The following is a 26,316-nucleotide window of genomic DNA, read 5'->3' as shown; positions in this document are numbered from 1 at the left end:
GAGGGACATAGGAAGTCTTCACGGGAGTATTCCTTCTGTCCTTTCCTGCCTGACAGTTGTGTAGCTAGTGACTTTACCCCGTGAGGCGAAAGTTTGGTGGCGTGTTGCACAGCTGGAGGAGGAGACGGGATGCTACCTTGATGCTGGGTAATCTCACAACTGCGGTGCTAAATTTCATGTCACTTGTCTGCATGGCCATGTCCTTTGTGGAGCGAGATGTATCAAGAACAGTACTGTAGGTGACAGATGGTAGAACGCAGAGTTTCCGACTCTGCTGAAAACTTGCGAGTGATCGGGTAAGGCACTTTTTCCTTCAACCGGATCTCCTGACAGCCGGCTCATCGAGATACATGGGATAGTCGTGGGTGGATGAGGCATGGTCGTCACTGCAGTTAATGCAGCAGGGAGGAGGAGGTGGACAATCATCCTTGTGAGCACCCCTACCATAGGTTACATGTTTGGCTGGGTGTCGACAGGACTCTTGAGTGTGTTTTTAATGACGACACTGGTAGCAGCTCATTGGGTTCAGAATATCTGGTCTGACTGTAACAACTGCATAACCTGCTCTGATCTTCGACACAAGAACCACTCTATCAAAACTGAGAAAGAGAGAGCGTGTGGGCACTACGAAGGCACCTACTTTTTTCATCACCTGATGGACGGCAATGAGACCCTGATCAGAGAGGTATGTTTGGATTTCTGCCTCGGTCAGACCATTGACCAGCCTAGTGTAAATAACACAACGGGAAGAATTCAGCGTTCAATGGGCCTCGACATGAACAGGATAGCCATGGAGAAGTGAAGCTGCTAGCAGTAGTTGTGCTTGAGGATCAGAAGTATTCTTCAAAAACAAAGTGCCATTGCATAAACGAGAGCAGGACTTCACAGGGCCAGCAACTGTATCAACACCTTTCTGAATACTAAACACATTGACCGTAGTGAAAGACAGACTGTCTTCAGTACACAAAACCACGAGGAACCTTGGTGCAGCTGGGAGTGTCTTTGAATTGTTAGCCTCAGTCCATTTACATTTCATAGCCGCTGACTGTGAAGATGATTGGCTCATTGTGAGAAAATCCCCCATGATTGCCAGCGTCTCCAATGGTGTGCTCCTTCCAACTGGGGGCCCCCTTCAGAAGGGGGTGAACTCGCCTTAAATGATTGTTGACACCTCAGGTCACACCTCCTGAACACCAGACGGAGGGACCAATTGGCAGTTTGTGAAGGTAGCAGCTCAAGCAATCACCCCTTCCTGGGTCTGGCCTGAACCAGGAGGTACATGCGAAACCTACCCGTCAACCTGGGGCTGGGAATTACACATTACCCAGTCATCTATTACACATTAGGCACGTGGGCCAGCCTTCAGGAGTGCACAGGGAGAAAGAAGAAAAAGAGGAACCTCGAATGCCGAAGTGGAGGAAGGTTAGGAGAAGGTGAATGAAGAAAGAAAAAAGGAGCAGTGGACAGTATTCTGATATTGACTACCAAAAATGCAGAGTACATTTCCAAAAACCACCCAGACATGTTCCCCATGGGAGGGAAGGAAGAACAGCAAGTGGATAGACATGCAGCATCGAAGGGAAAAGATGCTGCAAAGACTGGGGCCCATGGTAGCCAAGCACAAACCCGCCCAAAGAGTGGTGAGCTCCCTGGGGGCTAACCATATTTTGAAATATACACTACAAATGATTCTATTATTGTACTTTTTTCTGTAGTTGGTATTACACAATCCTAAAGGATGCCTGCTGTCCATAGGAGTCCAGCCATGAGGCTAGTCACATCTTATGAACTAATGCCCTTAAATTATCAACCCTCCGCAGGTTAAACAATGAGCCCGTATTACGTCTCATCAGAAAAAAATTTGTAAATATTACCCTCACACTGGGTGACCTTATACACTCTCTGAAATGAAGAAACTGATTGGCATTAAGAGTAAAATATGCCTCAGCTGAAGCATTTCCATTTCCTGAGACATTATCCAATCCCAGAGAAGACGTAACTGCAACCATTTCGGTAACGTGGGTCAAATCAAGACTCAAAGCAGTACAATTTTATCATACAAAATGTTGACTTGCCACTAAAGATCTTAGATTTATAGTCCTCGTCATCATTACATATAATTCCCCATTCACACATGACTAAAAACAGTCTTGTCCTTAACCTGGACATACTAGGAGCCAAATCTGTGTGTTGATACTAGTCCATGGTGGCCATGCTTCATAATACAATTAAGTGTGTCTTAGTGGACAACTGACCCCCATTTCATACTTGCAACATACACTGATGAACCAAAACATTATTACCAACTGCTCAACCCTTCGAGTTCCAACAAAAAATATTACTTTAAAATTTTTCAAAAATTAACACTTTCCATCATAGTAAGTAACAAACACTAGAGGAAACTGGCAGAAAGTATGTGATAATTTTTTTTGGGAAGTGGTTTCACTGTGGAACCACTAGGACTGTTTACTACCACCTATCATTTCATGTGGTACTGGGATTGTCCGAAAAACACTGCATTGCCTTTTCTTCTTCTTTGCCCCTTCTGCATCAATACATTTACGTCAGCACAATTTACAGGCATCATAAGCCTTCTGGAGCTGCTCCACCAGAAAGCTCTTCAAGGATACTGTTGATTGTGATAGGGAAGGCGAATGATTGACTCTGGTTTGTTGAAGAAATTTAGGAAAGTGGTCCATCTGTAATGGAGACTGTATATAAGATGCTAGTATGGCCTATTCTTGAGCAGAGTCTGCAGAGAATAACATTATCTAAATTTCATATGCAGGAAAACATTGTGTAATATGCATCATACGCAAAATCACAGTGTATCACTTAAATGCAAAAACGAAGTTTTTTTACCAAATAGTTCCTGTAAAATCATTTGAGAAAGACTGCAGTGCACACGCCTCGATTCTGTCATCACAGCATGTCACCAACCAACTGAAAGCAGGCAAACAATGTCGGCCTCCCCTTATGAACAGACAAATGAACTCACCCAGCGCTTCGGCCGAAAACTGGTCATTGCACACTTCCACTGTATCCCACACACACTCTACTGCTCAAGTGTTTGGGATCTGTATCAAGTTGGACTAAAGGAAGACAATGAAGCAAGTCAGAGACCGGCTGCTAGATTTGTTACTGGTAGGTACAAACACAATGCCAGTGTTAGGGAGATGCTTCAGGAACTCAAATGAGAATCCCTGGAGGGAAAGCGTATTCTTTTTGAGAAACAACATTCAGAAACTTAAGAGAAACAGCATATGCAGCTGACTGCACAATAATTCAATTGCCACAAACACGCATTTCACGCAAGGACCATGAAGGTAAGATAGAAGAAATTAGGGCACATACATACTCACACAGATAGTTGTCTTTTCGCCTCATTCAATTTATGAGTGGAACAGGAAACGAAATGATGAAGTGGTACAGGGTACCCTCAGCCGCGCACCACACAGTGGCTTGCAGAGTTTGTATGTATAATGTAGTCAGATAGATGTAAGTTCTATTCAACAAGTGATGGCAGGAGAACACATACATGAAATAAGTATTACATATGCAAGCCAGTGGTTCCTCCTCCTGCCAGACGTGTGACGTAATTAAGATTTAACAGTTTTCAGATTTTTTTCCTTTACATGCATTGTGAAGCCTTGCTTCTTGCCAAATTTCGTGATTTTAGGCCAACGGGAAGAATCCTATAGATTTTGATGAATGAGTTTGCACCTATCAAAATATGTGACATAAATAGCCTTACCTTTTGACTGAATTGACCTAGATGCTTAAATGTTTTACACCAACATGGGGCCAAGTACCTTAGCATGCGACAAAAATATGAACTTTATATTTCTATGCATTCCTGAGAAAAAGGGGCTTTAACAGTCAGTCAGACAGGAAGACAGAGGGAGATGGATTGGGAGAGCAGAGGGGAGTCAGAGGTTGGAGAGGGAGGGAGGAGGGAGGGAGGGAGGAGAGAGGGAGGAGAGGGAGGGGAGAGAGGGAGGGGAGAGAGGGAGGGGAGGGAGGAGAGGGAGGGGGGAGCGAGGGGGAAGTGAGGGGGAGGGAGGGAGGAAGAGAGGGGTGGGGGGGGGGAGGGGGAGGGGGAGGGGGGAGAGAGAGAGAGAGAGAGAGAGAGAGATTTCATTGTTACTGATTGAAATATGGAAGCCTAATTACATCACGACCTCCTACAAACATGTTGCACAATCTCCATGCCAATTGTTGCTCTGAATGCTGTAAATGATCTACAATGCACTACATTCATAAAAGTACCTCAACGTATCACTAAATGTCTCCACCTTGTAACAGCATTGCTTCAGGCAGGAACCACTGGTACTCAAAATGTTAATAGAGTGTTGGTCCATCTTTGGAATGCATAATAGCGGTGCTTGTGCATAGCATTGATATGACAAGTTCTTGCTAGGTTTCCAGAGATATGTAGCACCTGATGTCTGTCTACATATCACAGAATTCCTGTAAATTACAGGCCAATGGTTTGCGGGTGTGAAGCTGGTGCTCGATACTGTTACAGATGTGTTCCATCAGGTTGAGATTAGGTAAATTTAGTGGCCAAGACATCAATGTGAGTTCACTGCTATTCTTGTCAAACCATGGTAGCACGATTTTGGTTCTGTGGCATGCACAGTTATCCTGCGGGAAGCTGTCGTTACAGTCAGAGAATACATCAAGCTTGAAGGGATGCAGGTGATATACAATAATGTTCATGTAGTCCACTGCTGACATCGTGCCTTCAATTACTTCTGTACATCCCACAGATGCCCAGGTGATTGTTCTGGACAGCATAAAACTGCTCCCGCTGGATTGAGACTGTTGCACATTCTCTGCAGCCATTTGCCTGCATGATGACATATCCAGACACTAAGCTTAACCTTGTGTATCAAGAAATGTGATTCATCTGACCAGGTGACATTTCCATTAATCCCATGCCCATTGCTATCATTACTAATGATGTCATTGGATCAACAGAGGAACCTGTAGGGGGTTGCCTGCAATGTTTGCACCAGCATTGTACACTGCTGTGTACACTGCTACAGGTGGCCACCTATACCTCTTTACAAACTAGGCAAGTTCCAGACAACCTCCTGTGACAAGGTATGGTTATCCAACCCCTTTTTACTTACTGGTCGTTTCACCATCTTTCAACCACTTTCCACAGATGCTCATGATAGTAGCACATGGAAAGTTGGAAAGCTTCATCATTTCTGAGATTCTCGTTCCCAGGGGTAAGACCACAAGAATCTATTTTTTGTTAAATTCACTTATGTAAGTAGATTTTTCCCATTTACTTCATCACTAGAATAGTTCCTCATTCATTTGTGTCCTGCTTATGTAACTTCTTTACCGTGACATGAGACTGCAAGGCCACTGGGTGGCACTCAGCCTCATGGTGAGTAGTGATCATAATGTTTTGTCTTACCGTTATGTCTTAAATATGTATATCATTAGGATTCATCTCTAATTCATTAAGTCTGTCTTTCTCATCCCGTATGGTATGTCTCCCCTGACCCATGGTTCTGGGTGACTCTCCCGAAATCTACCCCTTTTCCTACACCTCTTCAGTCCTTTTCCTTCATCCTTCTTCCTTCCCCTTCAACCCTTCAGCCTGAAGAAGGAGGCACTGGCTCTGAATGCTTTCAAATTACATCAGTCTTTTATATGTGTGTTTTGCTGCCGCTTGGTGAGTAGATTTTGTATCTATCCAATTAAATTATTTTGTCATTAAGTTTTGGAATTTCCCTAATCAACAATAGTGCCTCATTACAGTTAATGTCCATAGATGTGCAATATATCTCGGCAATGTGTGTTTTAAGTAGTAATGTCTGGATGGAATTCTGAATGCTACAAGTTGCAACAGGTTCCCCAGTGAAGCAGAGAGAAAGGGGACTGTGACAGAAAAGTCTCACTAAGAACATGAATATAATGCTCTTGCTTAACATTAATGACCTCTACAAGTGTGCAAAGTCATGAAGATGGATATTCAGCTGTAAGAGGGATTATACTACATGAAATACCGTGGAAGAGCAACACACTATAATTACATGTGTCTTGAATGCTTCAGCACGAACACTGAAAATTTCCATATCCATGCTTGGAAAATCACTGAGAAGTGCATAGCATGGTACCACATATTAGGGTTTCTTCCAACTCTAATCGTGTATGGAGTGCAACAAGAATGACTGCTTAAATGCTACCGTGTGCACATGTTGATATCTTTTAAGTATGAATGATTGCTATTTAGTCATTGTACACAAAAGAAACAATAAATATCATCTGAATAACATGTGTTAGCATTCATCTTCAACCAATAGAAAGAATTGCTATAACAAGTGACATCGGTCAGAGATGCTGCTCAACATTCTAGCAAAGACAAGGTCACTGTCTCCAAGAGACTAATCTTAGGCATTAAGACTGCTGTGATGGGGACTGTAACCTCTCCAGAGAGAATGGCTCTTTTAGGGATTTGTATGGCCATATTTGTAACAATTAATTTTGTTTGTTGCCCCTACACCATCTCACGTGCAGTAACTGTTACACACAATACAGAAGACCAGTATGTCCTTTTACCTGCCTCTACATAATCACCTGGACAATAAGTTTCTAAATCATTTCACCTTATAGCTTTCCCAATCATTTTGCCTTAGTACAAATTGCATGTACACAAGATGCTATGATATTTTACCAAACACACAGCTGTAGAGAACTTCATACAGAAAGAAGAGTTATGTCCACTGACCAAGGGGTCAGCACTAGTACAATCATTCTCCGAGACAACAGAACATGCTCAAGTATTTAAAGGAGCAAAATTTTGAATTGAGAAATAGAGAAGAAGATTCCAGTGTGTTTCTCTAAGAAGAAATATGCCTAGAACTCTTCGATTAAGAAGATCCGGTGCAGGGAGTGTAGAGCTCTCACACACACATCGCGGGGATGCAGATGTGGAAACCAACATCTGACGCCACTGGCACCAGCTGCTGTTCACCGGTGCTGACCTGCCTCCACATCCACTCACTGACGCAGAGCAGGTTCTCCGCCGTAAAACAGAACTTTATTGTTTTAGTACAAAGTGGTACAAACTGTTCAGTGAACTTTATTAGTGTAGTTATCATACTTAAAGTTAGTTAAATGCTTGCAAGATCAAAAGCTTGCAAGAATATGGATAACATATGACAAGTCAGGGAAACTCAAGAACCGCTATGGCTATGAAAGTTAGTATGGAAGTGCCTGACTGGTCTGAGTTAGTAAATTTAATCAAAACTCAAAATGCGACTCGCAGTGAAAAACTAGAATCAGTAAATTCTCAATTAAATGCCCAAACAACAAATTTAGGATTGTTAAATTCCAAAGTCGACTCACATAGCAAAGAATTTAGTAATCTATGCGAAAGCACGGACACATTAAAGACTGAATTTGACGACTTAAATAGTGAAGTAGGAAATCTGAAACTAGTTTTAAAGAATGAATTGACTAGTTCCTTCACTATTCATGTAAATCAAATGTTTACTGACTTCAGCCAGAAACAGAATGATAATTTTCAGAATTTGACAAAAGGTTAGAACTGAATATTGAAGACGAATGTAATAGTGTAGAATCAGAGCTTAATGAAAAGTTAGGTGCAATGTTAAATTTAATGCTGTAAAGCAAGGGTTGAGTACTTTGAAAGAGAGTGTCGATAAGCACGATAATTTAATGCCAATAATTCAATCGCAAATTACATTTGTTAATACATGAGTAGATAATGTGGAAAGGAACTTCAAAGAGAAATTAGTGAACTCTGATATCATAAATATAAGTAGTTTGGAGGAACAGGTTGGAGAAACTATAGACTGAAAAGTTACCGAGAGAATAACATCCAGGAATGTATTGCCTATTTCTTCTTCTGAACTTAATGCAACTCATGTTGTGTCAACCAGTGAATTGGTGACTGATTTGCTGCGGGGAGATTTTCAAAAGAAGTTTAAAGAGAAACACTGATCTGCCTGTGCACAACAAAAGTTAATATCACATCCATGGGGCCCGGGATGAAACCTTACACACAGCTGTAGAGAACTTCACACTGAAAGAAGAGTTAGGGCCATTGACCAAGGGGCAGAGCATGCACTTCAGCACTAGTACAACCATTCTCTGCCAATGATTGCTAGATATTTTCTCCAGACTTGTCAATTATGTTCAGTAGAAAGAAGCCTATAATTTATGCTCTAACTAGTACTTGATTTGGGAGCATCTAAAAAATCAACCAGTGATTGACTGGGAGTTGTCAAAACAGATGCCCATCAGGACTGCTTGAGCAGTTAACTGGTTCTTACTGAACTCTGAGATAAGTTTCAGGAATGGGTTGATCACATTACATCATCATGAACTGCCAAGCTGTTCATGTGAAGACCACCTGGAATGAGGGTTGCTGCTCTGCTATCAGAAGCAGACATGTGGCTCTGTGACAATTTAATCACCATCAAGCACCACAAAAATTGACAACAGCGTGGGAGGTTATCAGGGTTTTTGGAATGAAAACTGTGGCGAGACATGATACAACTTTCTGTCACGACAGTGCCACCGTTGATACAGGCAGTCAAGATTTTTTTCAACAATGAGGAATTAGATAACTGCCCCTTCTCATACAGGAGACAGATCAATATTCCCTGATGCATCAACACAGTGCCTGACTGCAACAATGTATGCTATATAAATTTGAACCACATTATAGGAAACACAAAATAAATCTGTCACTCTTTTCAGCCAAAGCCTGAAGATAGGAAATTTCCCCGACACTTGTTAGGAGGCAACATTCATATACTGCCTGAAACCAGGGAAGGCAAGTATTTTTCAGAAGAGTTAATGTTTAGAGAAGGCTTTGGAGCAGATAGGGAACTAGGTTCTCAAATCTAAACATCTACTTTGGCTTTTTGTGAGAAATCATTCCTCTGTAGGGAAACAGATGTACAGCAGGCTTTCTTACACACGAAACAACTCACATGTGTCTTTTCAACATTTTGAAGTCTCACAATTCTACTCCAAGGCATATCATCTTCAGACAACACAATTAATAGGGCTCCTGGAGCTATCTTTATGTAGTCTTTCCAGTCATATTGGTTTTCAGATATCAAAGTGGGAAAGTCTTATAAGACTTGCACAACATTAGCTATTAGCATCTAGTATATTATCATTGACTATTAAAAGATTACTTCAGGCTTCCTTATCCACGTATGATTTTGGAATATTTTGCTTCTTCTAAAGCCCTAAACCAGGAACACAGCAGCTGGAGTTGATCATCAAAAGAGTGGGCAGAGAGCATCAGGTAAGGTTTTCAAGGGAGAATATCAAGCATATTTTCATTTCCACCATTCAAGACGCATTTATAATTAACAAGCAATGATCATAAGGGAAATTATTCAGAAGGTTAATGAATCAAAGAAGTTTCTGGACCTCTTATTTGACAAGATGCTTCCTTGTTTACAACATACAATGTATCTGAAGGCAAGAACACCTACGGAATAGCTTTAGCGACAAGTCTTATTTTTGTTTTTTTGTGCATTCAAGTAGTAAATTATGGTAGCAGATGAACAGATCGGTAAGGCATATGAATCTGAAGGTAATACATGCTATGCACCACAAGGAGATAAGACGGCCAACAGAACCTCCAAGACACAATACCCACCGTACATGCTGAGGCGACAGTAACCCTGCAGTAGCAATCTCTCACAGTGGGACAGATTCTTCTCTTATTCAACATTGACAGCATTCAGTTTCATAAAGGGGAAGGCCTTTCACAAAAAGAGCAATTTTTGATCAATACACAAGGATATTATCACTAAAAATATGGAAGAAATTTCAGTCTTTGTACTGAGATGGAGCTACTTGACACCCAGGATTATCACAAGATTCAGAGTAATTTTTAATTCCTTCTTCAGTACACATGGGAGACTACACATATGTGAGTTAACATTCTGTAAAATACTGTACCAGGACCATGATTACATTTCAGTTTAGACACAAACGACCAAGCAAGAGACACTTTTCTAATCTGTGGTTTGCGTCAATAGTGTCTTTAACATCCAGTTACTTAATCAGTTCATACACTACAACACTAAGCTATATGTGATCTTGTGATTACTGGAGCATAAAAAACATATTCAAGTCACAAAATTTGTCATCTCCTGCATACACACTGAGCCATCCAAATCCAAATTCCTACTACACGAGTCACTTCAGTTCATCCACGGCACCTTCATTTGGCTGCAGAAGGAGATGATACTACGATAGGTACTAGGGCATATGGAAATTTGGGACAACACAGTGGAACACACAGCCCTGTCAATGCCTACAGCAGTCTGAAGTAGTCTCTCTAAATCATGTGACTTCGCTGTTGAGTCTTAAGACTGGACATTACTGGGATGAAGGGTGTCTGAAAGTGTTGTTGGTAAAATCTGGTACCTGATTGTGGTGAACTTAGTTCCAGTCACAGAAGTGAAGTGTGATTAACAGGCCTCTGGACAAGGCATTGTCTCCAGATGCACGTATATTACTTTCTTAAGAGGACCAGTCAGTATGCAGTATTTGTATTGTATGATTAAAGTGAAACCCCTATTTTACATTTTTGTGCAGTCCATAATTAAAATGTAAAATTGAGGCAAATGCAGAACTGAAGAAAATGTTAAAACCACAAAAATATGAGCAAAAATATATGTCATTGGCACATGATTAAAAATCTTTCTCACCAATAAATTGTATAAAATCGGTATAAGAGAAGGAAATTAAATTTACAATACAATGTTTATATAATAATTTGTGGTAATGAATTTCATCAGTTCGAGCAGTTTTATGACATGTTACGACCACAAATTATACATCACCAAATGCTTTTTTGAGACATCTTTCCTTTGTTTTCACCAAGAAAAACTGAAAGCGGTGGCACAGTGGTTAGCCCACTGGACTCACATTCAGTACGACGACAGTTCAAACCCGCGGCCTGTCATCCTGATTTAGGTTTTCTGTGATTTCCCTAAATCATTTCATGCTAAAAAAAAGCCAGGAAGGTTCCTTTGAAAAGGCATGACCAACTTCCCTCCACATCCTTCCCTAATCTAATGGGACCGATGATCTTGCTGTTTGGTCCCTTCCCCCAAATCAACCAACCAACCACCCAGAAAAAAAGCAAAAATTTATGAATATGGTGAATTAAGCTGGAAACTGTGAACTACAGTGAAAGGCGTCTGAATCTAACATGCTGTGTGTGTGTGTGTGTGTGTGTGTGTGTGTGTGTGTGTGTGTGTGTTTAGGTGAGCCGATCGGTTGCACTTGGCTCACATCGGGTCTGCAGCTTGCAGTGCTTCCACGTGGCAGAGAGTGAAAGCTTATAATTCACAAAGGACAAGGAGCTGCTTGATTTATTCCGCACGAAATTCAAAATTGTATGTTAACGATCTAGGTTGCTTACACAGTTTTTAAGATACAGTTTATGGCAATGAAGGATTTTTTGAAAAATTCTTCAAAGTTATTTCTTGTGACTAAAAACATAAGTAAGTTCTTCCCAAACTATGAGCAATTTTCCACAAGAAAAGTGTTCTGTACTATACGTTTCTGACTGCAGAGGTTTAAACACACAGATTGACCTGAATCCAGTGTTGATTGCCGGCGGCTATCACTGGTTTTCTTCATTAGAAGCTGAATTTTATCTTTATGTTGCAGAACTTTATGTAGTTCTCTCGAGAATTTTGTACCTGACTAAAGCATTTCACAAGTAGCTCCATGATTTTATGTAACGTTCATTTCAGCAGATTGAATCTGCCGCTAACAAAAAGACTGTTGTAATTATATTTCACAATCCTGGATGTGCAGAAGTGTTTATTAACATACTGCACTGGAGTGGAGAATCCAAAACAGCTCACTGGGTTTGTGATATAAGCTAGTTGGCTTAATGAGCCAATTATCACAACAAGATATACACTATACCAATGTTTATGTAGTTTTTGTCTGTGTATGAAATATTTTGAAAACTGGGCAAGCTGTTGAGTAGTGCATTTTCTCAGCAGTAGTGACCTAGGAAATTTTCTTCCTAAAAGAGGTTTTGATTTGAGAAATTGCCAGTAAAGTGTAAACTGTGTTGCAGGAATTCAGGATTACCGACTGTTAAGGCTACTTTAGCATCTTAAAATAGTGAGAGTTTAGAATTCTACATGCCCATCAATGCTGGTGTCCAAAATTAAAGCAACAAACTATCCTATGACTGACTCACAATATAATCATACAAACTGTCAACAGATGTCCGTACGATTGTGTTCTGCACGGAAGGTGGCATCTGGTCAATGGACAACAACGCCAACACTGACGTCATGTCACCTATCAAAGAGGCCAGTGTTTGCTGTGTAGTCCTACATCTTCAATTACTGTGTACACAATCACAGACTGTGTAGTATGACATAGAGAAGACACCGACCAGACTCTCCTCTGTGGTGGGCCGTAGGAAGAATGGAAGCAGGACAGTCAGAAACTGATGTGGCCAGATGACTTGATGCGAATCATTCTGCTGTTTCTCAGATGTGGCAACTGTTTATAGAGACCGAAACTGTATCCCAAAGACCAGAGCAGGGACAACCACAGGTGACATCAGAAAAAGAGCACTGTTATTTGGCTGTAAGGGCACAACAGTAATGCCTTAGTTCTGCACGGCAACTAGCATCTGAACTCGCAGCATCCACTGCACGTGTTGTATCAAAGCAAATGGTGTACAGAAGGCTTCAGCAGTGTGACCATTATTGTCGAAGACCTGCTGTATGTGTACCTCTGATGCGTCTTCACAGAAGGAGCAGTCAACATGCCACCTGGACGGTCGAACAGTGGACCAATGTTCTTTTCACAGATGAGTCCCGATTTAGTTTGAAGAGTGATGCTCGATGGATTTGCATCTGGAGGGAATGTGGAACATGATTTCGGGACCCAAACATAGTGAATAGCTACAGATATCGAGGATGATCCACAATGGTGCGGGCAGGGATTACGGTGAGCACTCTGACACCTCTTCGTGATATTGTATGGGTGAATTACCACAGTTTAACTGCTGTCAGGTATTGTGACGAGATCTTGGGACCTCGTGTGGTTGTTGCGAGGTGCTGCGGACCCAGACTTCATGTTGATGGGTGATAATGCCTGATCCTATAGATCAGGGGCTGTTGGTGTTTTCATGCAAATGGAAGACACTGTTGAATGGCATGGCCTGCTCACTCTCCCAATTTTAACCCCATACAACATGTCTGGGATGCACTAAGGAGATGGGTTGCACCATGTCAGCATCCACCAACCACTCTCCAAGACCTGTGCGCAGATCAGCAGGAAGAATTGGCATTAATGCCTCAACGTGAGATTGATGACAACATTCACAGCATCCTCCGTCGTCGTCAGGCCTGTATTGCTGCCAGAGATGGCCACACTGCATACTGACCATATTAACCAGTTGTCAGAACATGTGGGCAAATCTGTTTAGTTGGAAAAATGAATAACAATTTTATCTACTGTTATGTATGTTGCAGTTGTTTATGTTCTGCATTCTTCACATTGCTTCTGCTTTACTATCAACTGTGTATACTGTTTTGTGGCAAAATAAATGCAACCTTGTGTCCATTTGTTGCTTTAATTTTGGAGACCAGTGTATATATACACTCTGCAAACCACTGTGAGATGCATGGCAGACGGTACTTTCCATTGTACCCGTTATCAGAGTTTCTTCCTGTTCCATTCACGTATGGAGCACAGGAAGAATGACTGACCGAATGCATTTGAGTGCAGTAATTATTCTAATCTTATCCTCACGATCCCTGTGTGAGCGATACATAGGGGGTTGTAGTATATCCCTAGAGCAATTAATTAAAGCCAATTCTCGAAACTTTGTAATAGACTTTCTTGGGCTAGTTCACGTCTGTCTTCAAGAGTCTGCCACTTCAGTTCCTTGATTATCTCTGTGACACTATCCCATGGATTAAACAAACCTGTGACCATTCGTGCTGTCCTTCCTTGTTTATGTTCAATATCCCCTGTTAATTCTATCTGGTACGGGCCCACACACTTAAGCAATATTCTAGGATGGGTCACACAAATATCTAGAAGACAGACAACAAAAAATAGTATCAGGTGTTACTATTCTACAAATAGGAGAGGTAGAGTGTGATTGGGGAACAGTACATCATGGAGTTCCACAAGGGTCAGTCCTTGGCCCCCTCCTATTTATTATACGTATTGATGACCTACCCCTGTCCTCAAACAGTGCTAGCAATATCACAATGTTTGCAGATGACAAGTATAGTGACAGCCAGCAAAACCTCCACTGACATAGAGTTAAATGCCAACCAAGCACCTGCAAATGCTCTGAAATGGTTCACAGCAAATTCTCTAGCAATAAACCTCAATAAAACAAATTACACGCAGTTCAAATACAGTTACTTAAGCCCAGATGAGATTAACACTGCACACGAGAGCCAACAGTTACAGAATGTTCAGTGCACAAAGTTCCTAGGCGTTCACATACGTAACTGGCTCAACTGGGAATTCCACATACAGCAATACTAAAAAAGCTTAGCTCAGCAACATTTGCCATACGAATAATCTCCAAAATTGGAGACATCAGCGTTTCAAAGTCTGCATATTTCAGCTACTTTCATTCAGTTATGTGCTAAGGAATAATCTTTTGGGGCAACTCACCACTCTCAAAAAAAAAATTTGTGAGCCAGAAAAATATGTAGTGTTCCTCCAAGAACCTCATGTCGCAAACTTTTAAAACATTAGGTATATTAACCACTACCTCACAATATCTCCTCTCACTCATGGCTTTCACACTTCTCAAATCCTCTGAATATGAAAAAAATGAGGCATACCATCATTATAACACAAGACAGAAAGGTGATACGTTCTGTGGATGGAAAAACGTCTCTGGTACAAAAAGGGGTAAAGCACACAAGTACAAAATCTGTAACACACTCCCACTGGAAAAATGTTTCTAACCTTTAGATGAATTCTTCAGCAGAGATATATAATTTGAGTAGTAATTCAGATTATTTCCTTTGTCATTGTATCTGTACTGTTTTTCATCACTACTGTATTTTTGTACTATATTATTTATTATCTCTATTATACTATTGTATTGTACCAGTTTTAAATCATTCATCTACCATGTGTAATATACCAGTATGTATTGTATTGTATGATATATATATTGTATCTGCTTTGACTCATTCCACAGCCATGCGTAATCATGCCATACTGGATCTATGGAATATGTATCTCAAATAAATAAATAAATAAATAAACAAGTAAATTGTAAGCAATCTCTCTTGTAGACTGATTGCACTTCCCCAGTATTCTACAATAAACCGAAGTATATCACCTGCTTCACCCACGACTGAACCTAGGTGATCATTCCATATCATATCATATCCCTACAAAGTGTTAAACCCAGGTATTTGTATGAGCTGGCCAGTTCCAACAATGATCCATTGATATTATAGGATACTTTTTTTTTGTTCTGTGTAGTGCACGATTTTACATTTCTGAACATTTAGAGCAAGTTACCAATCCCTACACAATGCTGAAATCTTATTAAGATCTAACTGAATATTTATGCAGCTTTTCTCAGATAGTACTTCATTATAGACAGCTGCATCATCTGCAAAAAGCCTGATTTTACTATTAATATTGCCTGCAGTGTCATTAACATACAACATGAACAGCAAGGGTCCTGACACTCTCTCCTGCCACACATCCGAAGTTACTTCTACATCTGACGATGATCCTCCATCCAAGGTAAATGCTGTGTCTTCCCTACCAAAAAGTCCTCAAACAGGTCACAAATTTCACTTGATACCCCATATGATCGAACTTTTTACAATAAGCGTAGGTAGTAGTTGTGTAAACTACATAAGGAATTAAAACTGCCTGTACTGTCTGACTGCAATTAGTGTTTTTGTTGACAAATAAAAATCAAATGAAATTTTTCACTGCTAATGACAATTAGTAAAAAGAATAAAGCATATTATCAAAGCACATTTTTTATGGTGAGAACCATAACATACCAAGTGACAGTATGTTTCTTTGATAGGATTTGCAAATTTATATAGGCTGTGTCTCAGAAACAAGATGTTTAAATTGCACATACACCAAAAGAGATATTCTTTATCAGACTGTTCAAATAAATAAATTTATTATTTCATCTGTTTCGATTTTGATGAAATTTGGTATAAATTTCACATATTACTAATATTTTCATGTGTGTGTGTGTGTGTGTGTGTGTGTGTGTGTGTGTGTGTGTGTGTGTGTGTTTCCATCTTAATATTTGGTATGTGAGTAGAAGAACGTCGTCGCAACATCATTCTTTCCATAACTTTCTGAGATACAGGGAGTGTCAAAAAGATCTGACGATTTTAAAGTACAAATAACACAAATGTTAAGAGTGATAAAAAATGTTTTATTGGTTACTACAGTATGGTGTCAATATAAATTAAATAAAATAACATTGGAACATCCAATTTCATCAGTTTAAGATTTGAAGATGACATCCTTCAAGTGGTGCCCCTCTGTGATGAAGCACTCTTCCAGTCTCTTACAAAAACTGTTGAACACCTTCCCTAATATTGCAAGAGACAAGTTAGCGATTTCTTCAATTATGGCCACCTGAAATTTGCCCAATGTCGGACTCTTGATTTCAAGAAACCCCACAATGGGGAGGAGGGGGGGAATCATAAACGCTTAAATCAGGGGAGCGTGCTGGCCATGCAATATCCACAAAATATGAGATTACTTGGCCATGAAACTTAGTTTTCAAAAATTCCATCACCTAATTGGCTATATGGGCTATTGCCTCATCCTGCTGGAACCACATTCTACTGCACAGAAAGCATTTTGTCCGAAGTTCAGGGACCAGGAAGTTTTGTAACGTAACATAACATAACGTAATGTTGCAAATTGACCGTAACAGTTTGACCATCCTCTTCAAAGAAGTATGGCCCAGTGACACAAGTTTTTGTTACACCACACTACACAGTGAGCTTAGGACTATGCAGATGACGTTCATGCAGTTCTTCAGGATTTGTAGCTGACCAGTAATGAAAGTTCTGTTTGTTTAGATAACTGTTCAGATGAAAATTCATCTTGTCGCTCATTGTGAACATTTTTTCATCTGTCATCAAATCAATTATTCAATATGAAAACGCCTTTCGCTTTGCCTGGTCATTGCATTTTAAATGCTGAACAATAGCCATTTTGTATGGATGGAAATGCAGATCGAACCGCAAAATTCGTCTTAGCAAGCGGTCAGACATATGCAAAGCAGCAGCCTGTTTACGGGTCAGCTGCCAAGGACAGGTTTCCACAGCTTCTCTGACTCTATCAATTTTCTATTGCATCCGGGCTGACCCTGGACGGCCTGTCAATTTCTGTTTCAATGCTGAAGTTACTCACCCACAGCATAACTGTGTTACCTGTTGGAACTTTTCCTCGTGGACCAAAATTAAAACACCTACAGAACTGCCGCTGCCCAGCAACACAGGAATTACCACTTTTAAAAAACACCATGACAACAAACATGCGGTGCTCAACTGACCACTGCTCCGTGGCTACTAAAAATGTCCACATGCAGGCTCCGAAACGCACCTATCCCCACCAGCTACTCACTCAACCTCATCGCTGCGAAAATTGTCAGATCATTTTGTCGCTCCTTGTAGCAAGGTCTGAGGTATTCGAGATTAGAAGTCAGGGAGAATGATGTTGAAAAGCAGTCTGTAGTAATGATTTACTGGTTAAATAGGAAGCTGTATTCCATAGCTCCTCAGCTGATTTTCACTCTCCTAAAAATAAAGAAAAAAAGTAATGGCCATTTGTAAGTACTGTTAATTTCCTGCCACACAATGGAATATCAGGGCACACGTAACAAGGCCATGTCGTAAACGACCCTTTGCTAAAAAACTGTTTTTCCCCTTGTAAATGATGTTCATGGTTAGTTTTTACAGAAATTTTGATTATCATGGCTGTATCCTGGGCGAATGTTAAGATTTTATCACTGCCACATGTTATGGAGCACGAACTGCAACTATATTTTTACATTTTTCAGATGAAAGCTATATTAATATAAAAAATGTATATTGACTAAAATATGCGAACAGTTCACAGAAGATTACTGCAAGCTGCTGACCTGAGGCCAGCTGCGAGCACCTGACTGGCACCAAGATTTGCTGTCCCTAGACACAAGTGACTTAAAAATACTTTTTGCAGTGGGGATGTCACTAGTGGGCTTTCAAGTACTGACTTTTGCGAGTGTTATGATCAACCCCTGAGTGAACTGTGTGCATTTTAATTATACATTTCCTTCATAGCATGTGATGTATGTGCACTGTATGCCATGTCAAAGCAATGGTGCATTGAAAGTATACCACAAATACGTCACCCTTATCATTAAATGTCAATTAATAAAGCACCAACAATGTAAACTTTGAGACATTTTATGATAACTAACGGACAATACAAAATTCAGATGAATAAGCTGTAGCGTAATGGATAACGTCATGGTTAGCTGAGTTGATGGTTGTAGGTTCGCAATTCATTGCACGCTAATATATTTTTTTTCAGCTTAACATTATCATGTTCTGGAACTTCGTTCTGATTGTAAAATAATATGTTCTGCAATATTCGATGTCATTTAATATTTCTGTATGATTAGAGAATGGAAGATGAAATAAATATTTTCCTGTTTATTTCCGAATATGTGGTAAGTCCCGAATGTCTGGTTAGGCATGAACCTATGAGGACAATGTAAACTGCTGCACGTGAAACAATGATCAATAATGTTCATATTCTTCCCTGTCACAAATATTTCACACGTTGTGCAACCACAAACATATTCCCCTAAAGGTTCTTGCCACAAATAACACCATCCATAAACATCAACTTGGTGCTATAACGATCGACAAATCGATAGCCTCATTACTGGTTACACACAGTGCCACGTCACAATTAATTCAGTTTCTGCAAAAAGTAGTGTGAAACGTACTCGACCCATCATTATAGCACAGTGTAGCTAAACACTGCAAGTTGTGTTGGTGATGCTGATCGGAATTACCTCAGCATTTCCTCTCTCGCGTCTCCCCTCTCTGCAACACCCTAAAACATTGCCTTACATCTGCCACCACCCACAGTGCAAACTGTGTTTTTTGAGCCACTTATAACTCATTCAGACACATAAAATGTCAAGAGGAAGAAAACAGGACAAAGTCAAGTGAGACTATGAGTACGAACATAGAATCGAATGAATCTTACTAGAATTAAATGCAAAATCAGGGAACTTTTAGCATTGATCTTACGGGTTTTTCACAGGGGCTATGAATTTATGACACAGACTCACGAAAAATGTAAAATTGAAGTTCTACTGTATCTACACATCATGTTTAAAAGGAGTGCAATCTGTACGAATATGAGACTGTAGGTCACAGATAAGATTTGCTCACTATTCTGAGTAAAGACACTCAAAGTGTCAAACAGCTCTTAAATTTTTGCCTGCCTTTCCAATTCACACTAGGAAGAGAGATCATTTGGACATCAAACTGATCATAAACAGTGAATTACTATGGGTATTTCTTTACACTTTGAAAAATATGTGAAAACAGTATGATTTTAGAGTACCAATGTTTCCACAGCTGTCAGTTCCTCTCTGCTGTGAATAAACTATTTCACTGTACAATGCAGCTGCTGCTACTATGATCACTGAGAATGGCTGGATCCGTAAAACGAGCACACAAGACCATATCATGTATTTCAAACCCGTCACATACATCTGTGATTTTGTAGGAAAGGCGGTGTTCCCATCACTAGACAACAACAAACAATACACTGTGTGTGTGGATGAGGCCACATCCAACATGGAGTCAGAAAATGTTTCCGTTCTTAAGTGTGCAATAAACAAAATGGATAATTCAAATTGTTTATATCTGAAATAAGGATTACTTCTTTATTTGCACATTAGATTTATTCTTCTGCATCAATACAGACACGATGCTGAATGGGAGAAAGAAAACTGTGTGGGCTAACCCTACTCATGGTGTTTCAAAAAAATCTTACTCACATGTCCAATTCTTTACACTTTTTGTGTAATTTAGGATGCTTTGTGAATTCATATAGGAATCCCTAGAGGGAAGACAACACTCTTTTCGCAGGGCACTATTGTAGAAATTTTGATACCTGGCATCTGAAGCGGAGTGCAGAATCATTCTGCTGCTTCTGATACTTCCATCTGATCACAGGTACTTTTGGGTACTTGTAAAAAGAATATACAATATAAAAGTCTAGAAGTATGAGGAAAGGGAGATGAAAAGCGAAAATTGAAACAGAAATAATGTACAAAACAAAACAGCTGTGTAAAACAGAAGCAGCTCATAGTGTAGTATGACTAAGGCAGAATGTATCACCTGTAAGAAACAATTGTAAAGCACCTTCACCACAACCAGACAGTTTCTACCCTTTTCCCATTGCGCCCCAGTAGCTAATGAGATGGTAAATGAATCACTCAGAACTGAGCACCTGCATGACTCAAACATTCTGACTGTTCACATAAAAGTTTGGTACCTGTCATGATGTAAAAAACTGTGTTGGGAAAACCAACCTATCGCCCACAGTTACACTGGCTTTCTTCTGGATCTACTAGCGTGTTTCAGCAGTGCAGAGTTTCTCATATTTTACCATTACTGATTACAGAGATTTACAAAACACTTGTTTGACCAATACTTGAACAGTGCTCATCAGTATGGGATCCATACAAGATAGGACTGATAGAGAAAATACAGAAGATGCAAAAAAGAGCAGCATGTTTCATCACAGGTTCATTTAGTACAAGTAAAAGTATCATGGAGATGCTCAGCTGTCTTCAGTGGTAGACTCTGCAAAGGAGATGTTCTGAATCAAGTTATGGTCAACAGTTAAAGTCCCAAGAGCATATATTCCTAGAAAAGTCGACCAATATATTGTTCCTTCCTACATAGAACTTGTGAAAAGGCTACGTAGATAAATTATGGATTCTAGGCCACTTGGAAGCTTACCAGCAACTGTTCTTCCCACGAACCATATGTGACGAACAGGAGAAGGGAGAAGTGGCACTGGAACACACAGAATGCTCCAGCACACACCATATGGTGGCTTGCAGAGTATAAATACCGATGTGGATATTACATCATAATTTTAAAAAGGACATTGTCGTAATTGGTCTCTTGAGGCAGAAGGAATGGGAACTTTATTGCAATAGGTTACTATGATGAAAGGCGTGGGGATCTGCGGTTATCGATTGCTTCTTCCATTGTCCCATGACTGGTGGTCATCAGCAAATGAGGCATGAGCTCCTGCTGGATGCAGGCCACACTGTGGCAGTTACTTGCCAGTGGCAGTTGCATCTTGCATCGTTGGTGTAGTCTGTTGGACTGAGGGCTGGCAACCACTCTGTTCATGTTGCTAGGGTGTTTTAGAACTTCGATGGCTTCTATGATCTTGCATTTTACCGAATACAGCTGCTTGACAAGTGCTAAGGTTTCATTGAATTTTATTTCCTTGCTACAGTCTTGCTAGTGTTGGCCACTGCAGATTTGCTGCATTGCACTAGACGAACGTCGCATTTGTGTTCCCATATGCATGTTGCTATTGGCTTGCTAGTCTCACTGACATATATTTCTCCATACTGACAGTCTACCTCGAATGCACCTGCAGTGCGTAAAGCACCTACTTTGTCCTTGGTGGAGTTTAACACATTTTGTATCTTGCACCTGCTGTAGAAGACATGCTGGACACTGACCTGGCAAAGGTGTTCACTAATTCGGTCAGTGACACTTTTCACTATTTAACGAAACATGCATACTGGCCAAGAAGCCAGGTTTGGTAAAACGTAAGATCAGAGAAGCCATCAAAACACTACAACATCCTTGCAACATGAAGGGAGGGGATGGACTCAAGCATGCCCCATCCTGGCTGCCTGCCCTCAGAGTCAAACAGGCCACACCAACAACACATGACGCGAGTCCTACTGACAAGTAACTGCCACTGCGCAGTCTGCGTCCAGCAGGAGCCCACACTTCATTCACTGAAGACCACCAATCATACCACACAATGTAAGAAGCAATAGATAACAGCAGAGCTCTGCTCCCTCCATGTAGTAAACTATTATAACAACATTGTGTATAAGCATACAATAAAAAACAAATGGCTAGATTTTCCCCAGATTTCCCGATTAAAAATACACTTTTTCCCCTTTGGAGTACATTTTTCCCATGTTAAGTGACAATATACTTTTCCTAGGAGCTGTAAAACTTGTCAATTCTTTGAATGATGAAGGTTTTATACACCGACATAGAACTTCCCGGCACTTTAGGAAATGAAAACAAGCAAAAAACAATGTGTTTTGGAAAGATCTTTGATGTGCTGCAACATTTACACTGCATGTTCTCGTATTATGGCAGTATAAACATGAATTCCACCAATTACAGCATTGTAGCTCCCAAAGCACTGAAGTTGATACTGCAACGTGCTTTTGTCATCCAATCATAGCACATATCACATGATCTCGCCAGTCAATGACAGTAGATATTCAGAGGATAGGACATGTGATATAGTCAGCCAATAGCAACATCTTCATTGTTAAGCAGCGTGAATACAAAAATAGAAAAGATTAATAGTGTATATTAATACACAAACAAGTATAGCCACAAGAGAAGCTAAGCTTTCACACATTATGTTGGTTGTCAAAAATGTTGTGCTGTTTTTTCTGCGAGTGTGGTTAGGAAGGATCCTTAGAGTTCCAACTTACATTGCAACAGCTGAATATTTCTGATAAGCATGATTATAAATTTCACTACTGTGCACCAAACATTTTGTGGGTTGCCTCACTGAATATATGTTCCATTGTCACTTCAATTTTTCCATAGTAAAGCCAACTGCATATTAAACTGCTCATGAACTTACACCAACTTCTTTCTTTTTTTAAGGATAATTATACTTTATTCTATCATTATTCCATAGTTTGTAATCTATGAAAGAACTAAAATAAATACAAAAAACTAACCATGAAACTTTGTCTTTTTTAGCTAATGTTACCTATACCAAACAAAAAGGTGACAGTAAAATTTTAAGTAATGGAACAATAGGCTGGTCTTCTGGGCCTGAAATTTTTCTATGTGGTTGGTCCTGATAGTTTAATACTCTGTGATTTAAGAATTTCATCACATGTTCTCACATGTAACAGAATTCATCTTGTGTAAAAGGAAATTTACTTCGAAATTAACACTTCTGAAACTACCATTCACAATATTTTCCCGTGACTTGTTAGAAATGTAAACAGCCATGATGTTACACTTATCAGAACGCAACCCACAAGGAAGATGGATTGCAAGCACTTTTTATTACGAAGTACTGCATTCTCTTTGATACATTTTGCTGTCGGCAGATACTGGTGTGGCAATAATTTTTTTGTAGCTGAAGTTTTATTTTCATGCTATTCTCTTGTTTACATTTTATTGCTGCTGTATTATTCTGCTGTAGCAGAAAAAAGAAAAGTTCTTACCAGTAAAAAGTACAAACATTTAAATGAAAACTAAAACAAAGAAAAATAGCCGGAATTCTAAAAAATTCCTGAACTTTTCCTAGAGAAAAAGAATCCCCGAGTTTCTCCTGTATTTCCCAGTTGTCCCGGGGTGCATAGATCCTGAATAAAGTTCCCATTCCTTCTGCCTTAAAGGGCCAATAATAACAATGATCTTTTTAAAATCATCACCCTCAGTAAGCAGTAATGCCAAAATATTAGAAACTCTGCACAGCTGAAACACACCAGTAGACTCAGGAAGAAGCCACTGTAACCGTGGCTGAAACACTGGTATCTCCAGCATAGCTTTTTACATTATGATGCAGTACATACTCAGAAAACTTTTATGCCGACTAAATCTGGTCACAGAAGCTTACGCCAGTATTTTCTGTATTGGTTACTAAAACACATATCTTTCATTAGAAACCATTGTTTCTTGTCTACAATCACTGCGTACAACTGAACTGTAGAGAACACACTGAATTCAAATCAAATGAAGACTGTTTCAAGAAGACCTACTAATAATTGAGCATTGTCATCGTGACTTCTATCTTCAATACCAGAGAAGGAAAGTTGCTACTCACCATATAGCGGAGATGCTGAGTCACGATAGGCACAATAAAAAGATTCACACAATTAAAGCTTTCGGCCATTAAGGCCTTTGTCAACAGTAGATACACACACACAAACCCAACTTGCACACACGTCTGCAGTCTCGGAGAGCTGAGACCACACTGCGAACAGCAGCACCAGTGCATGATGGGAGTGGCGACTGGGTGGGGGTAAGGATGGTGCGGGGAGGGGGAGGAATAGTATGGTGGGAGTGGTGGACAGTCAAGCGTTGCAGTTTAGACAGAGGGCAGGAGAGAAGGTGCGGAGTGGGTTAAGTAGCGGAAATGAGAGAAATAAAAGAAATTAAAAGACTGGGTGTGGCGGTGAAATGACACCTGTGTAGTGCTGGAATGGGAACAGGGAGGGGGCTGGATGGGTGAGGACAGTGACTAACGAAGGTTGGAGCCAGGATGGTTACGGGAACGTAGGATGTATTGCAGAGAAAGTTCCCACCTGCGCAATCCAGAAAAGCTGGTGTTGGTGGGAAGGATCCACATGGCACAGGCTGTGAAGCAGTCATTGAGATGAGGGGTATCATGTTTGGCAGCGTGTTCAGCTACAGGGTGGTCCACTTGTTTTTTGGCCACAGTTTGTCGGTGGCCATTCAAGCGGACAGACAGCTTGTTGGTTGTCATGCCCACACAGAATGCAGCACAGAGGTTGCAGCTTAGCTTGTAAATCACATGACTGGTTTCACAGGTAGGCCTGCCTTTGATGGTATAGGTGATGTTAGTGAGTGGACTGGAGTAGGTGGTGGTAGGAGGATGTATGGTTCAGGTCTTGCATCTAGGTCTATTACAGAGGTATGAGCCATGAGGTAAGGGATTGGGAGTGGGCTGTTTAAGGATGGACGAGTATATTGTGTAGGTTCAGTGGACAGCGGAATACCAAGGTAGGAGGAGTGGAAAGGATAGTGGGCACGACATTCCTCATTTCAGGGCACGGCGAGAGGTAATCGAAACCCTGGTGGAGAATATAATTCAGTTGCTCCAGTCCCCCTTTTTCCCCCCTTGTGCATCCATTTCATCCTTTTCGTACTTTTCACACGTATTTGGGTGTATTTTTGGGTAAGTTTTTGGACGTAATTCTACTTTCTTACGTGATTTTTCGCATTTTTTGTACCACCATGGATCCATGCTCCTCCCATCTGTGTCAATACAGAAAAGTTTCCTTATTCCTAGCCAGATCCCAGTCCAACATACTGTTCCTGTGTTCCACAGCCATTTTGAGCCCAGGCAATCACTTCAATATACAGTCTAGCCCATTCTGGACTCCGAGGAATCACAAAGCATTGTTAAACAATATTTTATCTGGCCCAGCAAGAACACTGACTGTAAATTTTATCTCCAACAATGAATGGCCTGTCAAAAGAACAAAATCACGACATGTCAAGGCACTGCCCAGCACATTTATACCTCCTAATCAGCATTTTGACCATCTCCACATGGCTGTTGTAGGCCAACTATCTATGCCTGTAGGTTACAATTACTAAGGCAGACATCACTGCAGAGACTGTGGAGAAACCTTTTTTTTAAGATCAAGGATGTCAATTTGAGGGACACCTCTTTAAAGGCCTTGTCACATTTTTAGGTGTCAAGCAAATAAGGGCCACTGCTTATCATCCCGCAGCGAACAGTATGGTGGAACACTGGCTCCAACAACTGAAAAAAGCCCTTTGATGTCAAGCAACAGACAAGTGGACAGAAACATTACCGACTGTTTTACCAGAACTGTGAACAGCCTTCCAGCGTGACTTCCAAGCTGCAGTAGCAGTGTACGGCCAATCGTTATGTTTGTCTGGAGAGTTCATCCATGATATGGGTGACGAAACAGTCACTGTGTCAGACTTCACTTCACTACTACGTTGCGATTCCCCGTATGTCACTTTTGTCCAGTACAGCCTCAGAAGAAAACAGGACGCCGCACATTTGTGTCTGCAGATTTAGCCATCTGTTCACATGTGCTATTACGTAATGACGCAGTATGCAACCCACTGCACCCCCGTATGAAGCTCGGTATGCAGCAATTAGTCAAGGTGGTGACAATTTCAAGGTTGACATCCATGGCATACATACCATGGTTCCACTTGACTGTATCAAAGTGGC

The 26,316-nt window shown here is 40.5% G+C and overlaps 1 protein-coding gene across 5 annotated transcripts in view; it reads right to left on the bottom strand.

Moving 5' to 3' along the window:
* LOC124802465 (polycomb protein Sfmbt) overlaps positions 1-26,316 on the bottom strand; it is a 297,351-nt gene that overhangs the window by 89,843 nt on the left and 181,192 nt on the right. The window lies entirely within an intron of this gene.

This window comes from Schistocerca piceifrons, chromosome 6, assembly GCF_021461385.2.
Source record: "Schistocerca piceifrons isolate TAMUIC-IGC-003096 chromosome 6, iqSchPice1.1, whole genome shotgun sequence".
Classification (NCBI taxonomy): domain Eukaryota; kingdom Metazoa; phylum Arthropoda; class Insecta; order Orthoptera; family Acrididae; genus Schistocerca; species Schistocerca piceifrons.
The sequence above is the reverse complement of the archived record's forward strand: the minus strand, read 5'-3'. Positions and strand labels throughout refer to the sequence as shown.